The sequence below is a fragment of the Cheilinus undulatus genome, linkage group 12 (assembly GCF_018320785.1).
Source record: "Cheilinus undulatus linkage group 12, ASM1832078v1, whole genome shotgun sequence".
In the NCBI taxonomy this organism is placed as follows: domain Eukaryota; kingdom Metazoa; phylum Chordata; class Actinopteri; order Labriformes; family Labridae; genus Cheilinus; species Cheilinus undulatus.
This window is the reverse complement of record NC_054876.1, coordinates 9,737,313-9,750,392: the sequence shown is the minus strand read 5'-3', so window position 1 is coordinate 9,750,392 and position 13,080 is coordinate 9,737,313. Positions and strand designations below refer to the sequence as shown.

General features: G+C 39.2%; 1 protein-coding gene across 1 annotated transcript in view; it reads right to left on the bottom strand.

Annotated features, from left to right (window-relative positions):
- The window catches only part of map6a (microtubule-associated protein 6a), a 47,239-nt gene that overhangs the window by 11,599 nt on the left and 22,560 nt on the right, over nt 1-13,080 (bottom strand). The window lies entirely within an intron of this gene.

Sequence of the window (13,080 nt, the reverse complement as noted above, 5' to 3'; positions counted from 1 at the left end):
ATAGCTATGAGGAATGAATGCGATTGGAGGATGCAATCAATATCATACATACTCAGTCCTCCAGACCTCCTAGCATCTAGCATCATCTATCCAGTTGAAGGGAAACAAGAGTCCAGAACAGTCTTGTTCTGAACTAAGAGGCTAGCTGAGCCCCTTTAACACATTTTTAAAAATCCTTGTTTCGTCAGTAACATGCTGTCAATTGAAACAGTGATATACCTTCAACTGAATATATTTTGTAGGGTAAGAGACCAAGTAGAGATGTCCCGTTCACAAACAAGCCTGTGCTACCAAACGGCTCTTTTATGAGAGCCACCATAGCTAGCTTTCGTTTGAGTGCCAGTTTCCTTTCCTCCATCATTTGTCATTTTTTAACCCACAATTATTAAGCCAAACTGGTACCAAATAAGAGCTGTGTGGGAGCCAAATAACCAGATTAACTGAACTGAGCCAAATGATCTGGATCTCTTAAAAGAGAGGGATTTCTCAACACAAGTGAGACTGGAGCTTGGTGAGATGGACATCAGCTGAAGACACGGGTAAGATCAGAGTTTAATGTGCTAAACTATGGCAAATCTGTACTGACCCAAACCAACCCACCTTGTGGAAACAATTGTGAGACACCACTAATCCAGACTTTAGACAGAGCCTTTTTTGAATCCTGCCCACTGCCGTTTCTCTGAGTTTTTCAACATTTTCAAAAACTATTTTTTGTCTAAATATTTTGTAGGGGGCTGGAGCCAATCCTGGCTGTCACTGGGCGAAAGGCTGGGTACACCCTGGGCGAACCACCAGTCAATTGCAGGCCTGACATAAAGATAAAAACAGCCAGGCACACCACACCTACAGTCAATTTAGAGTCACCTATTACCCTAACAAGCATGCCTTTGGTCAGTGGGAGGAGGTTGGAGTACCCAGAGAGAACCCACAATAATCATGAAATGTCCCTGTGAGCTACTGTAGATATCCTCCTTTTAAGCATTTATCAACATGAGTCTGTAAGATCATGTCCTTTTCTATTTGAACCATCTAAGGAGCTGCTCCTGCCTGACATCCCCCTCTGAGAATGAATGTTATTTGGCTTTGGTTTTCTTGCCCCTTTTTGCCCTTAGAGAATCTGCCCAGACCTTTTGTTTAGCCTTTTGCTTCCTGTAACACAGATTATGTAATCTTAATTTGAGCTCATTCAAGTCAGTCAGTGTTTTCTTTACAGTTTTATGAGAAAGTCTGTCCACAGTGCAGTGAAAAAGGAAAACAGGACCATCTGAACCCATAAGAACTCCAGTGTTGAAAAAGTGAAGCCAATGAGGTCAGCAGTTTCTTTGCTGCTGTTATTTCTGTAATTTGTTGGCGACCTTTCAATGAAAAACTTTTTGTTGTAACATGTTTGACGTATATCCAAACAAATATATGTTACCTTTTAGTTTTGTACTCCCTATCTAGATGTACAGTGCTGTGAAAAAGTATTTTGCCCCTTCTGTTTTCTTAATTTATTGCAAAAAAAGCCATCCAAACCAACCTGGCCCTATGTGAAAAAGTAATTCCTCCCCCTTGATAAATCATGAATTGGCTGTGATTAACCACATTTTTTTGGAAAGCTGAGCACTCCCATGCTTGATTACTGCCAGACCTGTTGAATCCAGAAATCCCTTAAAAAAATCGGCTGAAAGATCTCAAAAAGCCAAACATCATGGTGCCATCAAAAGAAATTCAAGAACAGATGAGAAACAAATTCATTGACATCTATCAGTCTGGAAAGGGCTACAAAGCCATTTTTAAGGCCCTGGTACTCCGGCTGACCAAGGTGAAAGCCATTATCCACAAATGGAGAAAACTTTGAACAGTGTTGGACCTTTCCGGGAATTTTCCGCCTACCAAACATACTCCAAGAGTGCATCAACGACTCATCCAGGAGGTCCCAAAAGAACCAAGAACAACATCTAAAGAACTGCAGGTCTCACTTGGATCAGTTTAGGTCAGAGTTCATGATCCAACAAGACTGGGCAAAAATGGCATCCATGGCAGAGTTCCAAGGCCAAAACCACTGCTGACCAAAATGAACACAAAGGCTCGTCCCACATTCGACAAAAAACATCCTGATGATTCCCCAAGACTTTTGGAATAATGTTCTGTGGATTGTCTTAGGAAAGTTGAACTTTTTGGAAGTTGTGTGTCCTGTTATAGCTGGAGTAAAACTAACATAGCATTTCATCAAAAGAACATCATACCAAGGGTCAAACATGGTGGTGGTAGTGTGATAGTCTGGCGCTGCTTTGCAGATTCAGGACCAGCACGACTTGATGGTACCATGAACTCTGCACTCTAACAGAAAGTCCTAAAGGAGAATGTCCAGCCAATCAGTTCATGACCTCAAGCTCAAGTGCACTTGGGTTATGCAGCAGGACAAAGACCCAAAACACACCAGCACATCCACCTCTGATTGACTTCAAATAAAAACAAATTGGGCATATAGCATTCGTTTAAGCAAACCAAGGAGTCAAGCACTGCCTTATAATTGAGATCAGCTGATCTCGTGTGAGCCCGCATCAGCTTACAGTCAGCTGATTCGCTCTTGGCACGTTATAGGCTAATCACACTCATACCTGACTATGCTGCTGCTCCCTCAGCAAGCTGCTTTTTTGCAACTGTCCTCCACCCTAGCGCATCCTTTATTCTGTTTCTGACTTAATCTATGTCAATCTGTTTTCAGTGATGTCTGCCCTGCTACGGGTTTTTTACTGCTTCTCTCCCTGCCTCCTTGTAGGCACAGGAAAGGCAGGAATGTGTGCTGTTCTTGCTTGATGCTCTCCACGTAGGCTCATGGAACTGTAGGGGGATCCCAAAACAGCCACACCACTAAATATAAATAACAGCAATAAGTGCAAATTAATAACTGCTAATAAAGAATAAAATGATTAAAACTGCAAATCATATGCATTTTTTGACAAAGTGGGGCTGACTGAGTTGAAGATTTTGGAATGGACTAGTCAAAATCTGGAGTTAAATCTGACTGAGATGCTGTGGCATGACCAGGTAGAAAACTCTCCAATGTGGCTGAATTTAAAAAAATTCTGCAAAGAAGAGTGGGAAAACAGTGATGTGAAGGACTCACTGCTAGTTATCACAAACTCAACCAAGAGTGGCACAAGCAGTTATCAGATTTAGGGGTCAATTGCTTTTTCACATAGGGCCAGGTTGGTTTTGATGTATTTTTTACCATAACAAATGAAATAACCATTTAAAAACTGCATTATGCATTTACTCACTGTCTAGAAGTAAGATTTGTTCCATGATCTGAAACATTTTAGTGTGACATACATGCAAAAAATATGAACTCAGGAAGGAGGCTTATACTTTTCACAGCACTGTAAGGCATAAAAAGACTTGGTGCATTTGTACAGTAAAGTACAGTATGTCAGGGGAGATGTAGGTGGGAGGAGGTCTGCACCACGGTCCGATGGTGTGTGAAACTCTGAAGTCCTCACGCAGCATTTCTGAAGAAGGTCAGCAGTACGGCTGAGGCTGCAGCAGCAGCTCTGTATCAGTCTGCTCACGCTTAAACATTACACATGACTACAGCACAGCAGCTTTATGCTAAAGTCATTTATCTTAATAAATCACACTGCTCTGTGTCTCCTTTATACTTCATTTTTTCCTATGCAGTGCACTGAAATCCCTCAGCATGGATCATTTATTAACTTGCAGCAAACAGCCAGATGTCACAGAAACAGAAAACAAGCTTATCGTCAATATTTCTGCCGTGGGAACACAGAAAAATACAAATATACTCATTATTTTTTAATGTGTTGGTACTTTCTCAACTATTTGATGCTTTGTTTGTCCCATAAAACCAATAACACCAGAAAAAATACTCTATTCAAGGCATTTATTATTTTTCAAACATTTTTGACAGAAAATGTTGAGATTTTTGGATAAAATTACACAAAGAAAATCATTAAAACCTCCTAATGGAAAACCAGAAGTGGAATATATTTGGCATTGTTGCTTAATTAGAGGATTATTGCAGTTAAAATGTCAGTTTGAGCCATTCCCTTGTAGAAAAAATCATATATAGGAGGATAGAGGTCTTAAAAGAAGCCTTTATTTTGAAAGTTGATGTTTAGGCTTGTCAATCTTTATTTATAAGTAAGAAGACAACACTTAAACAGCATGCTACTTGAATGTACTTATATTTTTTGCTTATTTATTACCATTTAACATATTTTAGCTACTTGTTCTTATTCTAAAAGTATGTCTGAAGCTTAAAGATTTAAATAGTTAGGATAGTTATTTCTATAAGGTTTGCTTTTATTTTGTATTTACCTACAGTATGTATATGTAAATATGCATACAGTGCCTATAAAAAGTATTTACCACTTTGAATGCTTCACCTTTTTATTTTGTAAATCATGGTCAAATTCATTTGGCTTTTTTGACAAAAAAAAAAAAAAACTATAAAAAAGACAACTGTGTCTGGAAGGTCCAGTCACTGTTCATCAGTATTTCTGGCTACCATTACACCATGAGGACAAAAGAATACGCCAAGCAACTTAAAGGTTCAAAAAAATCCAAAGTATTGGACATCCCCCACAGTTCAGTTAAATCCATCATGAACAAATGGAAAGAATAAGGCACATGTGTAAATCTGCCTAGATCAGGCCGTCCTCACAAACTGAGTGACTGTGCAAGAAGGAGACTAGTGAGAGAGGCCACCAAGACACCTATGACTGCATTTAACAACTGTTGCTCAGGTTCTTCTCCAGTCAAAGCTTTATGGCAGAGTGGCAAAGAGAAAGCCACTGTTGAAGAAAACTCGTGAATTCTGGACTAGAGATCTCCAAAAGGCACGTGGGGGACTCCATGGTCAAGTGGAAGAAAGTTTTTTGGTCTGATGAGACAAAAATTGAGCTTTTAGGCCATCAGACAAGATGCTATGTATGGCAGACACCAAACACTGCACATCACCACAAACACACCATCCCCACTGTGAAGCGCGGCGGTGGCAGCATCATGCTGTGGGGATGCTTCTGAAGGCTTATGAAGGTAGAGAGCAAAAGGAAAATAATGAGTCTTCAGTCTTATTCAGTCTACGGCTTTGGAAGATTTATTTTCCAGCAGCAAAATGAGCTAAAGCATACAACGAAAGCTACACAGAAATGGGTTTAAGACAACAAGGTGAATGTTCTGGAGTGGCCGAGTCAAAGCCCAGACCTCAATCAAATAGAGAATTTGTGGCTGGACTTGAAAAGAGCTGTTCATGCTCAATCTCTGTGAAACCTAACAGAGCTGGCACAGCAATAATGGGGCAAAACTCCAAGCCTGATTGTGACCTATCCACACAGACTCAGTGCTGTGATTGCAGCTAAAGGTGCATCTACTAAAAACTGACTTAAAGGGGGTGAATTTTTCTGCACTTATTATATATTAAATATTTTTGTTAAATTGACATTTCTTTGTAGAAACCTTTTTCAGTTTGCCATTAAAGAGGGGATATTTAAAGTATTTTTTTGTCAAAAGCCAAATTATATTGACCATGATTGATTTATAAAATCAATTCAAGATTAAAACAACCAAGAAGGTAAAAACCTTCTAAAGGCACTGTACACACTTTGTATTTAATGTGCAATGACAACCAAGAATCTTACTTTTCTAGCAGTAAAATTAAACTAAAGGATTTGTGCAGTAAAACTTTGTTGACTGTCGCCCCTCTCCTGCAGTAATATGCTGTGATGCTGTAGCCGATTACAGACGGAGAACAGACAGCTCTCTGGTTTGGGCCAGTAAGATGACACCCATCGGGTGTCCCCTGTGGCTCCAGTTCAGTCACAAACAAGTAAACTGCAGCACAAATCAGTGCCATCACCGAGAGAGGCACGCAAATGCGGGCGGGCTCAGTGAAAACTTTGTGTTCTCTGTGTAAGTGCAGAGAAGCTCTAAATAAGGAAACAAGGCTCAGACAGAAGAGGACTGAGGAGACGAGGCCTGGCTACGAGACTGGAGACTCGTTAGGACAATTTGTAGCCCCAGTCTTAAAGAAAGAAGGAGATCAAATCAATAACTGGCAGCTCTACAGTGTGAGGCTGTGTGATGGTGTTTAATGTAATGTCTGAGGCAGAGACAGCACATTGATTTAACATGTTCTAATGTATTACACTGAGAGCACGCTTACAGACTGGAGCTCATTTATCCGACTTTGTACCACAGTGTGAAATCTGTTCTGACCTCAAATGTTCTCATGCTGGGTTCTCATGGAGGAGCATGTGGGAGTGAAAAGATGCACAAACACAGACCACGAGTAACAGGACAAATGTTGGTTTTCACTGGCTTCATGGTTTTTGCATGAGGAGGCTGGTATGACAGATGCAGATTTGAGATTCTGCTGAAACTCCCTTGTACTTTAAATTTGATTCTCATAAAAGCATGATATTGCTGCGCAATGTTGCTGTCCCTCCGTGTGCTCAGGGACAGCAGACACAGGTCAGTGGGCTCAGCTGAAATTGAGTTGCTGGTATGTAATTTGTGAAAGTTTTCAGTGTAAAGACTTCATAACTCCTGAAACTTGTAGCCTTTATATCCATTGACTTTATGACTTTCCTCCATGCTTTGCACAGTCGGCCTGTGTTAAAAAGCAATATGGCCATATATCATCACATGCACCGATACAGATGTTGCACCATCAATACGGCTGTAAATACTGTGAAAGCAGTTTTAAAATATAAATCCCCCATGGTTCAGTTAATAAAAAGGCAACAGATGGCAGCAGACGCAGTGTGCGTGATACAGCATACGCCTTACTCCAAAACACGTTAGAGGTGGTACTCACACCGGTAACACGGATCAAAGAGTCCATCTACCTCCAGCAGGACTAAAGGAAAGATACTAGATTATTTCAGCCTTCTTCAAACAATAGAAAGTCAGGGGTTGGACATGAGTCAGGCAAGCTTTGCAATAAACAAGGTAAAACACTGCAGCAACACCAATCTTCAATCAACACATCAGGCTAATCCGGACTAATCTGTGCCATCCCAAATGACATTAAATGACACTGTAGAGTCAAAAATTCCCTCAACTTCTGAACAGAATCAAAAAAATATAAACTGATCTTTATGCTTTATTTGTAACGACGTAAGCTGAACAACAGTGCTGATGACAAAGGCTTCAAACAGCTGATTGGGGAGTGTTATAAAAGAAATAATCCTCAATTGTTGGTTCATTTAAAAACTGTGGGTCTGTTTTATGCAGAAGGAGAACAAAAATACATTCTTGCAAAAGCATGTGGGCTTATAGCAGGGCTATTCCATTAGTTTGAAATGAGGGCCAGTACCTAAGAACGGCTCCTGAGGAAGGGCCAGGGAGATGTTCAACATATGCCTTGTAATTTTTAAGAAAAAGTAATTTGGATTTTCTGCTCTTCATTTGAGGCAAGCACGCTTCCACAGTCTCTGCATGTATAAATGGCTACTTCTTTTGTCTAAAACCCATGCCACTGCCAGTGATGCTAGTTTAGTGCTTTCTCACTCTGCACATGCCTGTATAGATGCAACATATTTGCTTATAATATAAGGCTACCCTAGAATCTTCTCACAGCAAATCTAAGTAAAATAATGCTGTATCAAAGTTTCAGACTTTTGAAATCTTATTTCTTGCACACAAGTATGCACATATTGCAGAGTGAGCACAGCTCCTGCACAAACAGATATAAAAGCATACTTCTCAATCTATTCATAGTTGAACTTCTTGTTCTCTGCATCTGCTTCTTGTCCTTTTGTTTTGTGTAGAAAGAAAAATTTTGTATCTGGCTAACATGCTAAACAAGAACATGGACACAGGTGTTGAAATGTGTGCACTGAGACAGCGGAGGAGAGCAGCACAGGGATAAGAGGACTTGAATAAATGGGGATAATTTGCAACACCATGAGGTGGGAATCCTGGGACAGAAAAATTAGAAACCTAATGTGACAAATTATTCTACAAATAAAATTAATGCGCGTTGATTAAAAAAATGTATATGTATGTATATGTCATCTACAATAAAGAACAGCTGCTGTAGTGAATTCAGTGTAGGACTTAATTATTACGACTTGCTCATTATCCCAAATCAACATATATTATCCTATGAATCGTATCGTGAAGCTGCGGGAAATACCCAGCCATAACGCACAGTTTGACCGGAGAATTGGTGATAGTGATGCAGTAAATGTATGTGCACAGAGTAGCATGGAAATGGATTGACCAGCCTCAAGGATCTGGCCTGACCTAGCTGTTCTGAGTCAGGATCAGTTCATTATCCAGTGCTAGGACCAGATCTGTGCAATCCTGTTTGTAACATCAGATGATGGTTCAGCAGTGGAACACGCCCCCCTCAACACTGTTATGCCTCATCGAGGTGTAACAGTATTGTCTTAAAAGACTATCTACATAATCTACAAGTCTGTACAATAGTTCAGCTAATGGAAACAGTATCAAAACTTTATTTCATCAGGACAGGCACTTCACAAACTTTTCTAACTTGAGCAACTTTTGTCTTTATTTGATCAGACAGCCCAAAAGAGACAGGAAACGTTGGGACAAGAGAGCGGGGGTAAACATTTGTCACAGGGTCCAGGCTGGCAGTCAGACCTGCAGGTGATGCTTCGAGGACTGTTGTCTCTGTCTGTGGCACCTGCTCTGCTGATTGAGCTGAACCAGCTCTGTTCCTCCAGCTATTTAGAAAAGACAGACTTTCTTTTCCTCTGTGACGACCAGCTGTTAGCAAACTGTCATATTGTATAATGTGTCCTATGACTCATAGATCACAAACAGCCCAAACACGCTGACTGATCGACAAAGACAAATCAGGGCTGAATTCAGACGCTGCCTGCAGAGATTGTCTGTAATGGGTTTTGTAATTAAATGACTAATGACATGGTGAACATATACGTTTAATTTGCCGACTTTGCATTTCAATTTTGCAGAACAGGGATGTTTTAGTGTGCTGTAATGCAAAAGTATGGTCCTTTAGTGCTTTAGACTTAATGCAAAAGACAGCATACTGACCAAGGAACAAGGGAAATGCTCATTTGATGCCTAAAGAGTATAGTATTTGTTGTGTTGTCCATCTAGTCAATCTTGCTGGCATGCTAACATGATTATTAGTAATAAAAAGTACCACTAAGGCTGATGGGAGCATAATCCATTAAGTACTTTGAAAGTTTTTCTTTAAATCTTTTTTAAAGTTAATGAAACTGACATTTACAAATAACGTGACATATTTCCACGCTTCACTCGTTGACGTCTTGTCTTCATAATTATGTAATTAGCACCCATCAATCTAAACTTAAATAAGCTGTCAGACGCTGACATTTCAGCTACTCTGGTATGCATCAAAAGTTTGGCGTTAAATGTCACCGTACCAAAAACGACAGAGGAGCTGGAGTAGTGGCATGGCCTTTGAATACAGTATTCCCTGCAGCAGGGCCGCGTAAAGAGGTGAAATAACACAAAGAACCTCTTACATAACGGGTCTGAAGTTCACTTTCAATGCTCAAGTGGGCCAAGAAGCCACAATGCAAAGACAGGTTACACAACAACGTCCAAGGCCGAGGGTATAGAGCGCTCGTATGACACCACAGGGTTTGTGTATGTGTGTAAATACGCAGAGAAAGAGACAGATTGTGAGTGCAGGCAGGGTTCACAGTGTGAAACACCGGGCTGTACTGTAACATTGCTGCTATTCATGGACGTATGACTGCGTAACAATAAAGCTTGTGTGTCTCTGAGCTCTTTTAAAAATCAGTGTCTCCTGGTCCACAGCTCGTCATGTCACAGAGATGCATCGAGCTGCTGTAGCTGAGAGACAACAAAAGAGTGACATTCATGTTAGGCTGTTCAGCTCTGAGGAGATCCTCTCAAAGACACTGAACATTCAGGTTAAACCTTTTTATTTTGTGTGACCGTGACAGGAGGCAAAAATAAATCCTCTGGTTCATTTGTTTGTTTGTTTGGATCCTCATTAGCTTCAGGAGAGAGTCAAAACTTCCTGCTGGCCAAGCTTTATAGTGTGACAAACACGATTAGCAAATTCATATTTCAATACCCGAACATTACAAAACAAATGTCACATCTAAAGTAAAACAGAAATAACACATGACACAAACTAATTAGCACAAACTCAAAAACAAAGGCTTCAACTGCGTCTATTAAATCAAAAAGAGTAATAGAATAGCACTGGAGCCCAATGAAATCATCACACCACAGAGAAGAAGTTTTGACTGCTGAATTAATGTTACTTTCACACTTTGTAAAACAGCATTGCTTTCTTTAATGCAATATTATGTGGGATCTAATTCAGTTTAAGCATTTCTCTGTCTTTTAGAAATAGGGGTGGAGACTGGAGCTGCACAGTTAATTGACTTTTAATTGCAATCAAGACATTAGTCTTCCAACAGTCAAAAATCATGGTTAAAAACAATTATTTTCATTATGTTTGTTCCATCCATACTAAGCCCCAAGTCATCCTCTATTGAAAATATGTCCAGAAATACATTAGCCTATTTACATGATGTTAACTTCTTATTTACTCTCATCTATCCATTTTTGTTTTCTTAAACAACTTAAATTTGTTCCACTTACTTCCCAGTTCTCTTCTGCTCACAGACATTCACAAATGCTCTAAAATTTAAAAAACATAAGTAATTATGATCTCAACATGGATTAAAGTGGTCATCTTGATCATTTTGGCCACAATTGTGTAGTCCTGGTTGCTCACAACATGATATGAAAGGGTAGGATAAATGTGTGGACCAGGACAAAGAAACTATCCCAATACACTGATTAAACCCCAAATATCTTTTAAGAGTAGTGATTGGGTTTTATGTCTTATCAGAGGGACAGTACAGGGGATATAATGGGAAACTGGGGACAGAGATAGTGAATGACATGCAGTAAAGAAGCCTGATTTGAACCCAAACTGCTCACTTGAGAGACAACAGCTTCAGACACCTCTCTTACCATTGGCCAAAATGATCTTTAAAAACACACCTAGCTAAGGTGAAAAGATTAAACATTCTTCCCACGCTGATTTTCTGTAGGCTACAAGTTTAGTTCTCATTAGAACTGCCACACAGTTTATTCCAATTAATTTCAATAATTCTTTGTAATGAATCTCCTTCCATGTTGCACTTTAAAATTCCAGTATGTTGCATTTAAACTGCTTTTTTTTAAATTGTTTAGGACTTTTGTTTCATCTTCATCTAGGGGTAAATGATTCTAGTTTGAATACAGTCCTGTGTTTTTCACAATTGCAAAGACTATTTTTGTTTAACTTCTCTCACCAGTGGCTACCCTTATGCATAACAAAAAAAAAAATCACAGTGCAAAATTAGTTTTAGAGCAAGATTGCAGAGTTCTGCACAAAAGAGCAGACTAGTTCTGCAAACTGTGCAGAACCAGATAAAGTTGTTTTAGGTTTAACCAAATGGAGGTTGATTAATAAAGTGTTTATGCCACTAATGATTTGGTTAAGAGAATGAGAGTGAGTGTTTTACTAGCTGTGAAAAACTAACTTAACCTCAGAAAAAAGAACTTGTTATGGACTGAAAAGGAAAATAAGGGAATTTAAAAATTTCAAAATCAAAAAGTTTGATAAAAAAGGTACAGATAACTTTTACTTCTCCACTGAGCTGTCTGCAAGTGAAATGAGACATTAAGTAGCAGTGGTGGATTTATTTTACATCTCTGTGGCTAGAAGAAGATGCTATAGTGTTTTAACCAAAGTGTGCTGAAAGGCATGTGATTAATGCACTAATTATGGATCTTTATCACTGTTTTAATTGTATTATGATTAATGCATCAATGCACTATATTTCATTATACTGCAGTTCAGCATAAAATGTTGGCTTTTATCAACAAGGCATCAAGGAGATGAGCAAATAAAAGTTAATCTTTTCTTAATCATTTTTTCCTATGGGAATAAATATGAGGAATAGAAAGCTTATTGTCATTTTACTCCTGCATCACAATAATATGACAAAATGACTGTGGTACTCCCTGAGTCAAGCCTGATTTATACTTCTACACTAAATACTTGCCATATCTATGTCATTGCTTTACGTTCAGTTCATCTGTATTTCTGCAGGCTTCCGTAAGCAAATGGAGCGAAACGTAGCCAACAGTTCAAGCCAGAGGAGCAAAATGCAACAAAGAATAATCATTTAGCAAATGGCTAAACTTTACTCAAACTCTCTGAGGAAATATCGCCAGTATTGTAACTGTTAGAAAGTACAACCATAAGGTGTTAGCTCACCTACGCTTAGGGACACAGACTGAAACCAAGAAAGAGCTGAAGCCAGCCTGATATAATAGTCAAGAACAAGTAGGTATGCAGTGACGTTGTGTTGTTTGGAACAAATGGATCTATTATAGTACTAAAAGGGAACAGAAATGAGTCTTGAATGCAAGTCCACAGCACAATTTTTGTGCCAACTCCTGGCCCTACTTCCACATTTCCTGCTTGTTTGTGTACTGAAACCTATAGCATCTGAAGCCAAGTGGATTATGTTGGAACAGTAGCTGGAAAATACTGAGCACCTGTTGATTAAACTAAAGTTTTTACAAAGAAGAAAAGAAATGAGTAGAGGGAAAGCACACTGAATTAGCTGAGGCAGTAGACAGGGAATTTTCTGCACTTATTCCATGGAGTGGCATGGATTAGGAAATGCAGATATGATGTTTTTGGATGGTAAGTAAATTTGACTAAATGTTTCATTATCTGCAGCTATTTATCTCCTACCAACGTACATACAACAGCCTGTAGACATTACCTAGAGACTGGCAGTAATCTGATTCTACCCTGGAGACCAATCACAATGCTACAGTCTGGGGGTTATTTTTTTTTTTTGCAGGTGCATGGCAGCTTTCATGCATAAGCTTCTGTATAGGTTCAGGACTACCTAAATACAGCATATGCATTCATAGATTTAATGCAGAAATATAAATACGGCTTTAAACCATAAATATGCATTACCTTAAGCTTAAAACAACAACAAAAAAAATAAGAGTAAAAATGAGACCATTGAACAGCCACAATTCTATATGTAAAGT